The sequence below is a fragment of the Lepisma saccharinum genome, chromosome 3 (genome assembly GCF_977018435.1).
Source record: "Lepisma saccharinum chromosome 3, izLepSacc3.1, whole genome shotgun sequence".
NCBI lineage: Eukaryota > Metazoa > Arthropoda > Insecta > Zygentoma > Lepismatidae > Lepisma > Lepisma saccharinum.
In genome coordinates, this window is record NC_139231.1 from 61,817,631 (window position 1) to 61,828,895 (window position 11,265).

General features: G+C 37.5%; 1 protein-coding gene across 1 annotated transcript in view; it reads right to left on the reverse strand.

Annotated features, from left to right (window-relative positions):
• The window catches only part of LOC145985085 (uncharacterized), a 35,432-nt gene extending 24,529 nt beyond the window's left edge, over positions 1–10,903 (reverse strand). Inside the window, exon 1 of the mRNA XM_083118667.1 lies at positions 10,780–10,903. The gene's annotated coding sequence lies outside the window, so the exon portion shown is untranslated. The remainder of the gene's footprint in view (positions 1–10,779) is intronic.
• Between the last annotated feature and the right edge of the window lie 362 nt (positions 10,904–11,265).

An 11,265-nucleotide genomic window follows, 5' to 3' on the forward strand; every position in this document is an offset into this window, starting at 1 on the left:
AGGGGGACGGGTGGTCAGGCCGACTGACCCCCAGCCATGGTAGGACTTCGCGACCGGATTACGTTCACTCACTCACTCGGAGCTCCCCAATTTCCTCACGATGGTGGGTTGCCACCGGCCCTATACGTAGGCCGAATAAATTCCGACCAGAGCCGGATTCGAACCTACGTCGCCCCGTAGCGAACGATCTCAAGACGAGTGAACGCCTTAACCTACGCTACGGAGGAGGACTTATAACTTACAAGCATTATCTAATTTATCTTACTTAGCTACCAAAGAAATTCAAACTATTGTAAACTTATTCTACTACTGTACATTGTGCTTGCTACTATGTAGTTAGTTCATTGACCTGTTCTTGGAAACCTTTTTAAGGAGATGAAAATGGTGTAAACTTTCTGTGAAACGATGGAATCAGATAAAGTTTACTCTCAGAAAATCACGCTCCAGATGAATGCTCCTTTGCGTAAGGGGGGGTATACTTTTCTAAAGAAGTGGTCGCGTCAATTCAAAGATAATATATAAATCTTCATCAGAAGAGTATATGACTGACCTTTTCTTTTGAATTTTTCAAATGGAATTTTCCGAAACAAAATACTTACACAAATGAGACGAGACATTGGGGGTAGAATGTACTCCTGTACTTCATAACTTTGTAAGAGGGAAAACTATACTTAAACCTATATATTAAGAGATTTTTGAACATAGATTGATTGAATTAGTTTATTTTACTTCGCGTTTTGTGCCTCTTGGCTAATTTGCGAAGATGGGGATGAGTGATGAAATGATGAAATTGATGAATGGACATTCACAAACAACCAAGCCCGACCGGGATTCGAACCCGGGACCCTTGGCGTAGCAGCGCGATGTGCTAACCACTCGGCCACAGGGTCGGGTATTTTTGAAAATAGAGATGATAGTGACACAAGAAAAGTCTGTTTCCTCTCAAATTTTGAAATGAGACTGAAATAAATCTCTGCAAAATCAAAGCGAGGCGATACTTGATGTCCGAGATGATCTCGTTCGAAACTCTGGTATCATATTTGAAGAAATTGGTAAAAATAAATTTAAGTTACTGTGTGTCTTATCACACACACCAAGCGCTTAAATTTATTGACTTCTTTTTTTCAAAATGTCGTGTATTTTGTTTACTGTAATTGCAAAGTTAATGCATTAGTAATAATTGCGAGCTGCCCGGTTTAATCTATTTATAATATAATTCCGTATTTCAAAGGTTCACAGTATCGAAACAAGATATAAAGCAGAAAAACGTTAGCCTATTAAGAAAAGTTTTGCTTTAATGACATATACGTTGTGAAACTTTGAGTGGTGACACAATGTACGTGTTGCTTTCGAGGGTCAGGACGAGATATCTCGCCTTGTCCAACGTGCACTGAGCTTTGGATTCCACTTTAAACTGCAGATTCAGTCCCGATTAGCCCATGAAGTGGATATAAAGTACATAGAATAAGTTTTAACTGCTTCTGAGTGGACACCGAAACAAAAGAAAAGCACAAACAAGAACGAGAAGGACCTCAGCAGACCGGAGGGCCTCCCCGATGGCGCAGTGGTATCGTCGTCGCCTTGTAATCAAGGGGTCCCGGGTTCGATACCCGGTGGAGGCACGTGGCACAGTGGTTCGGATCCCGATTAACATAACTGTGCATAAAGTGGACTTAATACACCAACTCAAACAAACTCAAACTCACCACACAGGAGACGAGATGAGGCTGTGACAATTCTCCTCTCGTCCCATCTCGATGTCATTCCTAGGTCAAAGGAAGGGTTACCCTTTCCTAGACATTAGAACAGGGTGCAGTTTGTGATTTTATCAGAGGACGACAACTTATTTTACCTAAGTATTAGATATAGTACTTAGAATTGGACATTAATCGCTTAAAACCTAATTTTGTTATCGAATGCAACACAAACACAACGCCATTTGAAGTTAAACCCTAAAGTCAAACTGGAAGAAAATTACATTAGTCAAATCAATGCACGAGATAAATGAGACTCGCTGCAGGTCTATGGTTTGCCAGTTGGCTTGTCAAGGCCACTGTGTTATCTTCACCCAATTTCTTGCAAATTTTTCTGCATGAAAGCAATGCACTGGGGTATAAGGAAAGTAAAAGTATGTTTAAAACTTCTAAATTATTTCTCTAATCAGTTAAGGTTAGGTTTATGACATCGGTTGGTAGATTGACAAGTCACCTTAAAACATGCATGTATATGCATTTAATACTACTAAATACGAAAAGAAACCTTGGCCGGCTCTTCAAATTATCCACCGAAGATTGAAAAGAGAAATAAAACAACTTTCGAGTGTTTGGCTTTTCCTTGCTTGCTCTGAGATCTGAAGGATTTCGGTTTTGTATATATAATGATAGTATTTTCAGTGCTTGAAGAACGTCGTTAGGTACACATAATTATGTTACAAATAAATACTTTGTCAAATGTTTTACAAACATTCCAAACTTAGACCTCTTACGAGTTGGTCGGGAACCATCTTAACTCAATATTTTTTTAAAAAAATACAACACCCTATTGATGTCTGAGGAAATACAGAATACATGGCTTCTAAAATGCATTGGATGTGGTACACATCTGCCATAAATTGTTTAAAGATATTTTTATGCTTAGCTATGGGACTTTAAAATTAAAAAGAACTGAACTGATGTGGACTCTATAAGTATGATATATTCAATAATATGGTTTCTATATCCAGTTGGTGAGAGACGATTATTCCTGGTTGGGATGGCTGAAGATAGAGGAGAGGGGGGAATCCTCCTCAGCCCCTTTAATCTCACACTGCATTAAAAATCAATAGCTGTATCTTTGTTCGCAATTTTCACATTTCGAACTCCTGATATTCCGTTTCGTTAAATTCAAAACGAGCCCATGAACAAGGTCCAGAGCTTTATATTTTTTGGGATGTTATTTGGTTAAAAATCTGTTTCTAAAATGACCATAAATACTAAGGAAAACAAAGAAATAAAAATTATTTATGCCAATTTTTAATTAAAAAAACAGGAAATTCGTGTGCTGTTCTAAAATGGAATATTTCCGATGCCTTCACATTATACCTATAGGTACTACCTTTGAAGTAGTATATGCGTAGTATATATATGCGCGCGCGTGTGTGTATATATACAGTATGTAACATTGTTATTCGTACACATAGAATTTCCGAGGAAAAAATGTCATATCTACTAGCAAATATAATCATTTTCATCTGTATCTGGAAATTAATGTTAATGAAGGTTTCACCAACAAATGTCAATAAAAATGTATGTTCAAAGTGTATAAACAGAGCATATAATTTGTGTGAAAAGAGAAAAACACGCTGTTTCATGCAACAGTGTTATTCGTACAGGCAAGAGTTTCAATCTTCCTTGCATAGAGCGTCACCGTTATTCGGGCGATTTCGTTCAGTTTGCAACCTCGTAACAAGTTTGAACATGCAGATGCGCTCCCCGTCAAGCGGAATGCTGGCGTAGCTATTGTTGTAGGCCTATCGTCTATCTATCAGCGTGTTCGAAATGGGCAAGGTGAAGGAACTTAGTTCCGATCTGAAGGATATTTTTTATAAATTTGGCCCTTAGAGGTTATTCGTTAAGAAAAATTGGACAAACAGTCAATAAATAACACTCCACAGTTCAATACATAGTAAACAAATTTAGAGAGGAAGGTTCAACACAGAATGTGCCGAGAAAACCAAAAGAGAGACGGTTGAATAAAAGTGATGAACGCTTTATTTTAAAAAGAGTGCGAGAAAACCCCCGACTAAGTGTTTCCCAGTTACGACCGTTAGTAGAAAATGTTGCTGGCAAGATGATGTCCGATCAAACTGTCCCGACGTGCCTTGTGGAAGCATGGACATCATGGCAGAACAACATGAAAGAGGCCGTATGTAAATAAGGTGAATCGCAGGAATAGACTTTCAATTGCGAAAGAGCATATCCACAAGGACCAGGAATTTTGGGATTGTGTCATATGGTCAGACGAGTCCAAGATTAATATATACGGGTCAGATGGAATAAATAGGGTCTGGAGAAAATCAAATAAAGACAATGATCACATTAACACAGTTCCAACAGTTAAACATGGTGGTGGGTCATTAATGATTTGGGGCTGTATGTCGTCCAAAAGTGTTGGTACCATCCAGTTTCTTGATGGTATCATGGATGCATTTGTCTATTTGGACATATTGAAGAACAATGTAAAGCAGAGTGCCCAAAAAATGGACATGACGCTTACAGATTCCAACAAGACAATGACAGTAAGCATAAGGCGCGAGTTAACATGAATTGGCTAATATGGAATGTGTCCAAACTACTACAAACACCAGCTCATTTATGGGTAATTTTGAAGAAGCGAGTTCAAAAAGCAGGCGCCAAGTCCAAACAAGAGTTGAAAACTGTTGTGCAAGCCGAGTGGAATAAAATAAGCTCTGAAACTGGTTAATTCTATGAAGAACAGGTGTCAAGCAGTAATTAAAGCCAAAGGATACGCATCAAAGTATTAGAACTGTCAGTCAATTTGCTCTGAATATACTTTTTCTTTTATATTATTAAGTGTACGAATAGAAAAGTTGTACAAAAAGTGGCATGTTTCTCTTTCAGTTTCATTTAATTTATTATTGTCATTGGTTATACAGAATTTGGGTAAGATTTTATGTTCCTAATGATATTAGTTATTGAATTGTAAAGAAATAATTTCAAAAGAGTGTATTTCCTTTCAGATATTAAAGCATTTTCCTTTAAAATCTGTGTGTACGAATAAGAATGTTACATACTGTGTATATATATATTATCCTGGAAGTTATGCAATATTCGAAGTTTCTTAATAATTTACACCAGTTTTGCATGAACAAAACTGAATTTTGTGACAACATAATCAGTACAGGCTCAGCCCTACCTGACTTTTCTAGGATGTTCAAGTAAATGGAAACCCTGCCAGTTGTCACTTTTCTACATCTGGGAAATCTGCAAACAGGACCACAAACAAATCAAACGTATACGATCTACATGGACTGAGGAATGAAACTACACACCTGTGAACATAGTGCCTGAAGTTTTGAACCAAATTATGTGCTACCCCGTGGCCAATATTTCAGCCAATCAAGACTAGCTCGTTGTGAAATCTGACAGCAATGGAGACATATTGTTTTAAGTGGGATTGGTGAACATCTCGTTGGTATATCTGTGTCATCAATTTATTTTGTCAATGAGTGTAGATGTTGGAAAGGGGCAGTAATGATGGCAGCAATTAGGCACAAAAATGACCACCTGCACCCCCAGATAACATTCCCTCCCCACTAATTTTTAATCAGGTGTCTCATGCAAGGGAGCAATTCAAAGTTACAGAAAACAACATTTTCTGTTGCAGCAAACATTCTACCCTGACATCCATAAGCTTGGCTGAACCTTTGGCTGATGTTAGGGTAGCTGTTTTCGAATTTTCCTCTCTCGAAAAACCACTATGATATCCCAAAAACTAAAAAATTACATATGTTTCAAGAGAATTCACAGGAATCATCATGTGTTTTGCTTTTGCTGTTGCCTAGATATTAGCAATAGTTTTGTGGTTATTAAGCCTATTACATTTTTGAAGACATTCAGAAAACACTGAAAACAAACCATAAGAAAATTCACGTGAATGCTCTAGAAGGAATTCTAGGATGTATTTTTTTTTCTCTCCAGATTTTGGAATACCCCAGATAGTTTATTTTAGCGGAAATGTCAAAAACAGCTTTCCTGGTATTCCCTGACTTGCCAACCACTCCCGGAAGATGGGACCGATCCAAATTTACAAGTTTGATAATTTCATGTTTTTTTTTACATGGCTTGATTTATGCCTGCTAACACATACTGTGGAGTTTTAGCGATTACTTACTGTGCGTTTCCTTGAGAATGATTTTTCACTTCCATGTACTCCTATAGAATTCTTTACTTGCCACCAGCCATTTGTTTACTGTCGTATGACTCATAGCATGCAAGTCAGACACCTTCTCAGAACAGCACCATATTTCATCTTCTGACAGAAGTGCGGAATGCATTCGTGGTTATTTTAGGCTTCTCAGGTTTAAATCTCTTACCATAAATACACTACATTTAACCAACAACAAAACCATTTAACACTAGGAGGACGGTGATTTCCTAACTACCAATCAGGACTAACCTGTTGTTTTGACGGCTACGGTTTTTCCTTGCAATATTGTTCACTGCTTTTATCCCGAGCTTCAAACAACTCCTGTGTTTCTTTTATTTTTCAACATTATAACCATTTGTTACATATAGTACCTCCTACAGTGGCTAATAGAGGGGCACGTAATGAGCAAATAGTCTCAGCAGAAGGACAGAGTTATTCATATTCAGTTAAATAATGGAAACTGTAAACTTAACATTGTCAAAATTATAATTAACATACATACATACAAATAATTCACCCGTCAACATGATGGTGTGAATGTGTATATTATGTATTTATTTATAGGTGTGTTCCATTTATTTACATAAAGTGTATTTTTATTTATTTTTGTGTTTCTAGAACAGTTTCTCCTGACCACTTAGATTACGTATGTTTTTCTCATTGGTGGGAACTTTTGAAAAATATATTCCATCACAAATATTAGACATACATGACCATTCACTTGGAAAGGAGAAAACATCAATCTGCCGACACTCACATATATTGTCATTATCTGCTCTGAACTCATCATGTTCATAAATATTGTCCTCCCCCCTCAGATTCAACATCTGACAAATCACAGAGATATATTGCCCATCACAATGCGGTAAGCCATGTTCAGGCAACATATGGGACACTGAACTGAGCCAAACACAATAAGCGAATAGAGGTTACCAATGTTTTACTATAGATAATTCATTGACCCATCTGAACTAACATTCCAATTGAAAATACGTCTGTTAGATGAACACCAATGAACAAAGTTGAACAAAGGTTCACTTGCACTTTGATTCTGCTATTGCTTACAGACGTATCTACGTGTAAACTGTACCGTCAAAATGATAGGTGATCGTACTTATAGTAGTAACCCATTGTAGTATCCTTCAGAGGTGAGATACTAGAGCACTAATATTTATTAAGAGTAACAGAACATGGAAGCTGTGGAGTAAATTTAACATTTTCAAAATTATAATATAAATAGGGGTCACAAGTCAAAATGATGAGTCAGTCCTTACAGTGTTAACCTGGCATCACAAGACAATACGGTGCTTGAAGAAGATGGTGTTGACTTTCGTGCGACTCCCCAGGAACGAGTGAATAATGGTAGTGGTCTGAAAAGTCTCAGTGGTGCGAAACAGGGATGTTCGCTCAAGGTACCTCTTACACCTTCTTTCAGCCTATAAATTGGACTGTTTCGGGTAACGGTTTCGATTGTTTTATGATTCTTTTTAAAATTCTCCTAGCAGGAAGACTAATTATTGTAGAATTTTGGCATTAATTGTCACACATAATTTGAACCTGCCTTAAACTAATGAGCACTGTTTGGATTTTGAAAAAAGTTATTTATGTTGAAAAAAAAAAACACCTTTACGCGAGCATGTGCACTTCTCATGCACAATGTATTTTCCGTTGACAAACAAATGTTATTAGCATCAACAATACTTCTGTAAATACTTGCCAACACCTGATCATGTAGTTTCTGGTCTTCAGCCCTTTCTGCTATTCTCAACACCTGGTGGCCACTTTTCATTTAAAATAACTTCGGTAAAAATTTACTATCCTTCGGACACCTCTAATTTTTTCGTTTCGTCAATTTTTGACATTCGTACTTACGTATCTGCTTCGCGGAACATTCCTGAAGGTGTATCAACGTTGTTTTGGTGAAATTAATTGCAATTTTTCACATTACCAGTACATCTTTCTGATAGGCCTTTTCACTTGCCTGAGATGAACTAACCTAACCATGCGCCAATGGTTCGTGGGGCTAGCGCCAATGGTTCGCAATTATTTCCAATTTCTAGATCCTGATACTAACACGACACCAAATTTTAACTATGTTTCCTAACCTAACCACGCACCAATGGTTCGTGGGGCTAGCACCAATGGTTCGCAATTATTTCCAATTTCTAGATCCTGATACTAACACGACACCAAATTTTAACTATGTTTCCTAACCTAACAGAACTAACCTATCCACATGTCAATGGTTCGTGGGGCTAGCTATTCTCCGGCGGAGAATTAATTTCAACAAACAACATGAATTTCAGCTATAAAACATTCCCACATCACACAAAACACCTTCCCGATGTTCGACAATGCTACAGGAACTTATTACGGTAAGTAGTTTCTTCTGTAAAAATAAATAAATGTGTCCGAAGGATAGTAAACAAGTACCAATTACTTTTCCTAGCACCAGGTCAAAATGTTCTTCATGCTATTCTCACCACCTGGTGAATATAGTCACAGCTTTATTTTAATGCTAAGAGAACCAAACCTGGCCTGCCTACCCTAACGACGAAATCCTATATTGAACAAAATCTTAAGTAATTGCTAAAACTCCAGTATGTGTTTACCCGAATAGGCTCAAGTTCCTTTTGTTTTATTGCGATTTCATCATGCTATGAATGCAATTTTTACATGGTTCGATTTCGATTTATGTCTGTTAACACATACTGCAGAGTTTTAACGATCACTTAATATTTTGTTAAATATATGCTACCGTGGTTATGTTAGGCAGGTTAGATTTGGTTCCCTTAGCATTAAAATAAAGTCCCTAAATGCATTCTACTAAGGTTCCGATTTACTTCCACATTCATTCGAACGCTTCTACGATATTTACTGTCGGTTGTCACGGAGAATATCTTGTCCATGAGAAGTGCGTAAGGTAATTTTCAAGTTATTTTTTTCAACATAAATAACTTGTTTCGAGTCCAAACAGGACTCATTACTTTCAGGAAGGTTCAAATTTCGTGTGACAATGATTTCCAAAATTGTACGATAATTAGCCTTTGTGGTAGGAGAAATCATAAAACAATCGGAACCGTTACCCTTGGGCCATTTTTTTGGCCAGCAAACGATGCTCATTAAAATCAACAATTTACTGTCACAATCATTCCTACTAGGGTAACACTATAGTATAGGGGTGACAGATTTCTTCAAATTTACAGGAGAAAGTACTTGCGGAAATCATTTTCTGTAGCGTTGTGGAAGTTCGTGAACGTAGTTTTGATCCATTTTAATGCAAATACATGTTGTTTTCTGTAAGAGAGCACAATGTTCCATGTGCTAGATGCCGTAGCCCCGTAGTCAGTGTTTGAAACTCGCGGTGTTTTCACAAGAACATGACGTGTCGAGTATTTTTTTCTATGCTTGCCTAACCTAACCTTATGGAAAATGGTTTTTGGGGCTAACGTCAATGGTTTGAGAGGCATTAGCATAATTTCAAATCTGGGCACGAAAGTAGGTATTTTCCGATGAACGAGGTTGCAACACTGCATAAATCGACAAAACACTCGCACAAAGCGCTTAGAACCAGTACACTGTCGCCATAATGTGTGTTACAGAATCGAAATAACAAGTAACAGTAAGTACTCATGTAAGAAATATACATCATCATAGTTAGAAATGCATTATTCCACTTTAGGAAATGTTCCGCATTCCAAAATAGGGTAACTATCTGATATTGCCCAAACGGATTTCTTCAAATCTACAGGAGAAACTACTTACTGAAATCACTTTCTGTATCATTGTCGAGGTATTTTCTTTCGTGGAAACTAAAAACTTCACCATAGAATGCTGCAGAGCAATAAATTATCAGTTGTTACGTAAGGAACTTGCATCCTCTGTAACATTAGGCCGTTGTTTCCATTATGTACGTGCAGATGGCGCGGGCGTTGAAAGTCACGCAATCTTGGCAGTGTTTCCATACGTGCCTTTTTTTTTACGAGAATTTTATTTAACTATGCTCACCTAACCTAACCTTGCCGGAAATGGTCCATGGGGCTATCGTGAATGGTTTTTGGTGCTATCCGTCAATGGTTCGTGGGGCAACCCGTCAATGGTTTATGATGAGTTGATGACATAATGAACACGAAAGTAGCTATTTTTTGATTAAGAAGGTTGAAACACTGCATACGCACTCCAAATCGACAAACCACAAGCACAACGCGCGATGATCCATGACCAGCGCACGCCACATTGTCTGTTACCCAAGCATAACAAAAGAAGACAAATAATGACCCGTAATATGAAAAGTTGACTATATTTTATGAAAAAGGCATAACTTCACTTTAAAGAATCTTCCGTAATGCAGAATAGGTAAAATTAAGGAAATAAACGAGTGAGAGGTGTTCGGGCCTTATCGGATAAGTACCCAAAATAGTACGTTAGCAATGTAAAAAAGTGCGAAATATGTGATTTATAGGTGTCACCCCCATACTATAGTAGAACAGCGTAGGGTAATTTTAAAGTTTTGTTTCGACCACAATTCTGCGATGACTAGTATTTTTCCTAGGAAACAATCGGAACAGTTACCTTTCCAGCTACAGGATCCATAGCTTGTGCACATGACCAAGTTTGTAAGTCGCTACTCTCTCAAGTATTACAAGGAACAATTTTACACACACAGAAAATGAAGGCACTCAACCCTTATCATCACTTACTGACAATATATAAACATTAACATAAAATAATACGAGACTTATGCCTAGAAAAGTGTTTACTTATTTTCTGAACATAGGCACACCCAGGCTGCTCTAACCTAAACCACAGACAAATTTGTATATGCCTAAATAGTTGTAACGTTAAAATTACCTTCTACGGAGTCTTTTTTTATGTTAAGTAAATATCACACATCGGTTCATACACGAATTACCCATTTTCCTCTGATTGGAACTGTGATCAAAACAAAGACAAACTCTAAACAAACAGAATTTCAAAGGACCCAACGCGCCAGGCCGTCAGTGTTGCCAAGTAGTTATTCATATTTTTTTCTTGACCCTATCAATGGGGATGTGCGGTGCGGGGCAGAAATTTCTTGATCGGGACGGAAATTTTTTAAAATCCAACGTTTGGAACGGGAAAGATTCGCAATTTCCCGACAGTGTGGAATACTCGAATTCTGGAGGCATTTTTACCTTCAAGTTATTGTTTTCTGAATTTCTGAAGAAAAAAGAAAAAATAACAATTCCCGAGTAGTACCATAGATACTCTCTACCCAGACCCTTACAGTGCAGAAAATATCGAGAATTAACCACTGTCATAAATGATAATTTGATATTCCCGATTGCTAGGTATCCC